Source organism: Miscanthus floridulus, unplaced genomic scaffold, assembly GCF_019320115.1.
Source record: "Miscanthus floridulus cultivar M001 unplaced genomic scaffold, ASM1932011v1 os_2319, whole genome shotgun sequence".
Taxonomy (NCBI): domain Eukaryota; kingdom Viridiplantae; phylum Streptophyta; class Magnoliopsida; order Poales; family Poaceae; genus Miscanthus; species Miscanthus floridulus.
Window position 1 is genome coordinate 15,143 of NW_027098227.1, and position 7,120 is coordinate 22,262.

Genomic DNA, 7,120 nt, shown 5'->3' on the forward strand with positions numbered 1-7,120 from the left:
AGGGGGACCTTTAGTCCCAGTTAGTGGATTCAACCGGGACTAAAGGTCCCTCCCATCGGCTCCTGCGCCAGACAGAGGTGGCAGGGACCTTTAGTCTCGGTTGGAGCCACCAACCGGGACTAAATGTATCTCTAGTCTCGGGCGTAAAAAATGCCAGGACTAGAGCCCATTTTAAAGGAGGATCAAAGGTCTGTTCTCTACTAGTGGACTCCTTGACATTGGAAACAGTGCAAACAAGTTTTTAGCTCTATGAAACTCATTTCATCCTATGAAATTCTTTTCGTCTCCCACTTCATTTAAAATATACCACATCAGTTTATTTAATATCCATAAAACTCTAATGAAATTCTCATTGAGACTAGGCTAATGTATATAACAACCGCTAAGCCACGCAGACTATTTGTCCACCGGTACTAGACTAACCACGAATGAGTGAGACATCGTACTCACTACTCACTACTCACTACTCATGCGTGTGTTAACGTACCGTCACAGAAGCTTGCTCTTCACAATTACTCCTATCTTGAAAAAAAAATCTTATTTTTCGTGGGGTCAGACTGTTAGACTATTTAAATTTAACCATATATATAATTTCAAATATTCACAATATATGATAAATATCATTAAGTAGTAATAAAAATGTATTTTTACAAAAAAATATAAAAATTGATACTCTTATTATTTTTTTATAAATCTAGCTATATTTAAGAAACTTTAATTCTTTAGAAATGAGACGTGCATTCTTTTTCTTGAGTACGCGTAAACAGAAAAGTCTTTCGTCAACACAGAACGGCTACCGACGCAGGCGGCGGCAACGTGAGCAATCAGTCTTTATGTTTGATATTTTTCCCATGAAGTTTCCATCGCCCTTTTGCTTTTATTGATTCCTCTCCCTTTCGGCTTTATGTGTTATTATACGAATTTTACGTAGCACTACGTATGATCCAGGAAAAGATAGTTAGGAATGTTTAGCAATGTTTTCTCCCGTCCACATCACTCGTCAGTTTTTTTTTTTTTTTTTTTTTTTTTTTGAGGGGAACGTCACTCGTCAGTTAGCACGTCCCTTGTGCGCACATCACGTTCAAAAATATAAGGGTCTGTTTAGATTTTTTCCTATAAACTTTAGAGCTAAAACTACAAACAAATGATTTAAAGTAGCTCTAAACTCTAACCCACTCCACGTTAAAACTTTAGCTCAGAATTGAGTTAAGGGCGTCGCCGACAGCAGGTAGGAATCGCTGGCTGAGGTGGACATAAAAAACAACTAAAAAAGATAAAGTTACTCCTACTGTGAAGTGTTAGAGACTAAGGGGGGTGTTTGGTTTCCTGGACTAAATTTTAGTCCATGTCACATCGGACGTTCAGATGCTATTTAGGAGAACTAAATATGAGTTAATTATAAAACTAATTATATAGATGGAGACTAATTTACGAGACGAATTTATTAAGCCTAATTAATCCGCAATTAGCACATATTTACTGTAGCACCACATTGTCAAATCATGGACTAATTAGGCTTAAAAAATTCGTCTCGCAAATTAGCCACAATCTATGCAATTAATTATTTTTTTTATCTATATTTAATACTTCATGCATTTGTCCAAATATCCGATGGGACAGGGACTAAAATTTTCCTGTAGAAACCAAACACCCCCTAAGCAATTCTAGGAAGACGTGCATGCCAGGCGTTTGAGCGCTCACTAGCGCATAACTTCCCTCCTTCTGGTTGGCTACCTGCACTTCCGAGCTAGCGATTTTAACTCTGCTGGGGACGCCCTAAAGTGCTCTAAAGCTTTTAGGGCTCTAAAGTTTAAAGGTGGAGATCTAAATAGTTCCAAAGAGCACTCCTAAGTCTAACCCATAGTTTCTATAGATAGTTTCCAAGAGGGAGAGAACACAATTAATGATCCTTAGAGACTATCCCTCTCAAACTATGATTTCTATAGTAGTTTCAATATAGAGGACAACTTAAGGGCCCGTTTGGTAGGGCTCCAGCTCCTCCAAAAACAGCTCTGGCTCTGGATCTTGTGCTGGAGCAGATTCTCTGGTGGAGCTGGAGCTATTTTGGGAAACCGTTTGGCTGAACAGCTCCCTGTGTCTGTTATGAATGGCTAAGACTGGAACAATGTCGAATATGCCCCTGCATGAATAGCTCGCCATGTTTGTTACGTGCTTGCAGATGTATTTATATTTCAGTGTTTTTAAATTAAAAAAAAATACAAACTATTGACAAGCAATAATTAGCGGCTTGTTTATATTGCAAAGTCATGGCCCACCTATTACAGTCGTGTTAACAAAAGTTGACATATGGACATCAGAATTCTTGGTACAACCAAACACACACGCTCATGATCTAGATAGGTAGATTGCACTTGCAAGGTCATCTCGAAATTTATCCATGTTCCTGTCACTCGATTCTGAAGTTGACGTATCACCAATATTTCTGATAGGAACATATTTGCTGTACCGTGAAGGTATAGTGGGCACATAATCTAGATTACGGTCACATTTACTAAAAAGTTTGTCGTCCACACTGTTCTCACGAATGAAGTTATGTAGACACATGGTTGCAGCAACGATCATCTTTTGCTTCTTGATTGGGTAACTCGGCATTTTGAGAAGGATTCTCCACTTCATTTTCCACACACCAAATGAGCGCTCCACCACATTCCGAATACTTGAATGAAAATAGTTAAACAACTCTTGCTCACCACTTGGAGCAGGACCCTTCCTCCAGTCTGGCACATGATACCTTTGACCCTTATATGGTGCTAAGTATCCAGGTCTATTTGGATATCCAGCATCAACATGATTGTATTTCCCTGAATACAAATGTGGAAAATTTGGAGATATTATGAGCTGCATGTAAATTAATTTGAAATTAATTACAAAAAAAAAACTAGGATCCATCTGTGCATACCTTTGGGAGGGTGTGGAAATATGTCATGATCATTCTTAAGTGCATGAAAGAGCACACTAGTGTCATGCGTCGATCCTGGCTGCCCAATAGATGCATATGTGAACCGCATGTCAAAATCAACAATAGCAAGAACATTTTATGTCGGTTTGTTACTTCGACCAATGTATCTTATGAGGTCATTCGGAGGAGGTGTTGCTGAGATGTGAGTACCATCTAGTGCTCCAATGCAATCTTTAAAATGTGGCATCATCCTTCGATCATTAGTGATCCTAGAGTGAGTGGTTGGGAAATTTGGATCGATCGGCCTGATGTAGTGCTCAGACATGGACACCAAACAGATCAACACATCCTCAATTTTTCGACTAATTGTCTCTCCAGAATGCTTGAATATACCATGTAGAGCACTATTGGACATACCATGCCCACAAACTACCAGAAAAATAGCAAGAGATTCTATGGTATTCATGTGAATAGATGATTGGAGACCATATTTACTCACTAACAAGTCATGCAGCTGATAGAACAATGTCGCACTCATTCTGAACATTTTTTCACTTCCTCCTGGAGTCGCCAGTATCTCCATAGTCCATGCAAATCCAGACTGTGCAGGAGTTCTAGCTTCGTTTTTGTCAAGATAAGTCATGTAGTACTTGGCAGCAATAAGGGCAGTAGCAAATACATTATTTTGATTGGAATGGAACAATGACATAGCCTTTGAAATCTGCTCATAATCATCAGAACCACTGTCATCCGTGTCAGAACCAGAACAATCAGATCTGTACAATTGTAGCAAACAAAGGATGCATGGTCTTAGTACTCAAATCATTACAACTGTAGCAAACAAATAAAACATTGTCTTAGTACTCAAATCATTACAACTGGAGCAACAAATGAAACATAAATGGAAGGATACATGGTCCTGCAATATAAATAGAAGGATAGATGGTCCTGCAACATAAATGGAAGCTATGCTCTACTTGGGGACATCATTTCTAGTCATCCACTCATGTCTCCTCGTCAACCAATCAAACCTATCCTCGGGAGTCCCCAAAGTCATGAACATCTCTCTCTCGGCCTTCTTGGTAAAAAGTATGGTAGCAGTGAAATGCTCATTTGTTCTTGGAACAGCACCACACTCCTTGACTAAGGCCATGACTTCCTGTATGGAACATGCAGGGTTTTCCTCCCTCTTTGCAATGGACTCACAAGAATAGTTGTCCTCTCATTCATCTCAATAATTTTTGCCCATCTGTTCTTGGAACCAATGACCTGTAGTTGTCTTAGGTTTCTTTCCTTTGTTGGTAACTGCCCCTCCACTTCTCTTTCCAGTCACACTAGTTGGTGTCACCACCTCCGGTTCACTGTCATCATCGATTTTCTCTTCACCTTCTTCATCAGCATTGATGGCCGAATCCTCACATGACGGGCTCGCTTGGGAAGGTGGTACACCATTAGAGGCACACCATGCATCATCTCCTGTGTTACGAAGATCTTCAAACATAATTTCCAACTTGTCTTCATTCTGGAGGCCTCTGTGCCTGAACCGCATGCAGCCCTTGATTTCCTAATTCACAAAACGCAAAATAATTATTGGGTGCACAGTCAGAGGTCATCAAATGTTACAAAGAATTTCACTTACGAAGGCACTTACTTTTGACATTTGCTTCCACCAACTCTCTGGCATTTCAATATTTTTTTCCCTGCATCCCATCCAATGCCTGTCTGCTTGTTGGCAAGCTTCTTCCAAACATTATATTCGCCTTTCAATCTATCCCATTTATTCTTGAATTGCCTTTTATTGTACTGAATCCCAGTCCGATCTTTGAACCTTTGTATTACATTCTTATACCTGGTCTTACTCAAATGAGTGTTCTCATGGTTCCCTTTCAGAACTTCATCAGCAAAAATGTCACACAATATACTAGTATTGTCATCATCCCAAACAGCCTCACTGTTGTGCGCAAAATATGTTCATAAGATGGTGGCAAGGTACTTATTACGACTATGCAAATATTTTCATCATTAAAGCTAAAAGTTCCAGAATATATACTACCATACTAAACATGCATAAATGATCTGTACAAAAGGAATACGACTACTACTACACGATGCAGGTGTATACCTTGAATTAGTGAGATCAACGGTGTCAGATCCATGGGCAACAGGAATTGGCGGCCTCTGTGCACGGCTACTTGTCCCACCTCGTCGCCGAGCAGAGGCACCACGAGCCTGTGATGTGCCGCCAATCTCCGTCGCGAACACCTCTAGGATCTTCGGTTGTCCTCCAATCTGGCCCAAAACGTTTGCGGCAGCTTGCGCATAAAAAATCCGGCCAATCCCAGCTACCACTGCCACGTAACAGCGGTCGACACACCTGAATACGGACCGGAAAACGAAGGGCGCAGACTGGTTTCTTCACCGCCGCTCGGGGTTGCAACGCCGCCTGCGGGCGGCGGCCGGCCACGGGCCGCCATCTACGGCCGCCCTCGGCAACGCGCCTAGGTCGAGCCTGGCCACGCGCCACCGGCCGGGGCCGTCCCTTCCAGGCCGCACTCCCGCCCAGCCAAGCACCCAGCGGCGACGGCAGCCCGGCCACGCCCAACTCGGGGGTCGTGCCAGCCAACCAGGCTGTGCTCCAGCCCACTCGCCACTGTTCCTCGGACGCCGCCCAGGGTCACGCCCGCGGCCAAGCCGACGTGGGCCGGTGCCCACGCGCCCGCCTGCATCACCCGCGAGGAACGGAGAAGCCTCCGGCCGTTGCTCCTCCCGAGCCCGCCGCACCCATGGATCCATCTTCACCCCACCGGATCTGTCGTCTCCAGAACCCCCTTCCCATCTTGCTTCTCCTGCTGCAGTGCGTCCATGGAGGAGGCGATGGAGCTCACCTCCAGTTCGTGCGACCTTCAGTCCGTGATGCAGAAAGAGATAAGGCTCAGTGGGAGACGATGGCAGATTGCTGTATTTCTTGAGAACTTTAGGGCAAAGGGGTACCATGTCTGCTGAGTCTGACCAGGAGCCGGTGGAAGCTCGTTTTTTTTGCTCCGATAGACCTCACTCGTCTGTGAGAGCGCAAAATACGGGGATTCTTTCGTGGGAGCACCCCGGCCTGTACCCCTTTGGCAGCGGGAGCCAAAAAACAGCTCCAGGAGCTGGTGTAGAATCCCTACCAAAGGGGCCCTAAATACACAATAAAAAAGAGATGGATCAGCTATGGCAATTGGCAATCAAATAAGTAGCCAACATGAGTACATATATCTTGCTCTATTGTACTGTATATCTCACTACGGTTAAATGAGACCATCTGTAAACAAAGATGTATATTTCCAAGACCAGCCAATCAGGCCATTGCGAGTTTATCCAGCTCTGAACCGGAAGAGAACAGAAACTAGACTACCTCTTCGACTCCGTGCTTGACAGCTTGAGGCTGCAAATTAGCAACTAACCAAACCATCACGACAGATGAAAGAATCTTCACACTTCACCGAATGGAACAACAATACGGAATCGAATTGGGCGATACGAGGGTGAAGAAGATAGTCTCGTGGGCTTCTTCGCATGAGATCTTGATCTTTCCGCTTGTAGTCTTTCCAGCGAAGGGCGTCGCGGCGCCGCTGGGGGTTGTCTTCTTCTCCGCGCCAACAGAGCGGGCACGATGGAACGCTAGAGGGCCGCGTGCAGAGAAAAAGCTTCAACTATGGATGGGTTGAAGCCAGCACAACGGATCCTGAAGCGTGGGGATGGAAACGAAGATTACTGCCCCAGCACTGAATACGTCGTTTTCCCCCCTCGCGCATAGGACTACCGACTACGAGCCGACTCGGTTTCTCACCTAAGAAACGGTTTCTATCTCTCTCTTCCTTAACTCTCTTCCGACATCAGCAAAACACCATCATACAATGATGACATAACAGTCTAATTATTTTAATGGAAACTAGACTAGTATCAGGGTTGGGACTGCCCTAAGTGTGCTAGCTCACGAATCCACACGTCCATTAATTGTATAGATCCAAAATGCGAGGAGACTGCACAATCTAACTTGCTTAAAGATACTCTAAAGCATTGGTTAGATGGCGTATGTGTTGGGTGGATCGGGATGAAAATTAAACTAAGTTTCATCCTAATCTATTTCAACATATATGGATTAAGTTGAATACGATGCATCCAAATAACATCTTAGGAGATTTGTACAAGTTTATGGAA

General features: G+C 43.6%; 1 pseudogene; it reads right to left on the reverse strand.

The window, feature by feature from the left end:
* Nucleotides 1–2,346: 2,346 nt before the first annotated feature.
* LOC136534808 (protein ALP1-like) lies at nucleotides 2,347–4,073 on the reverse strand (annotated as a pseudogene).
* Nucleotides 4,074–7,120: the final 3,047 nt, after the last annotated feature.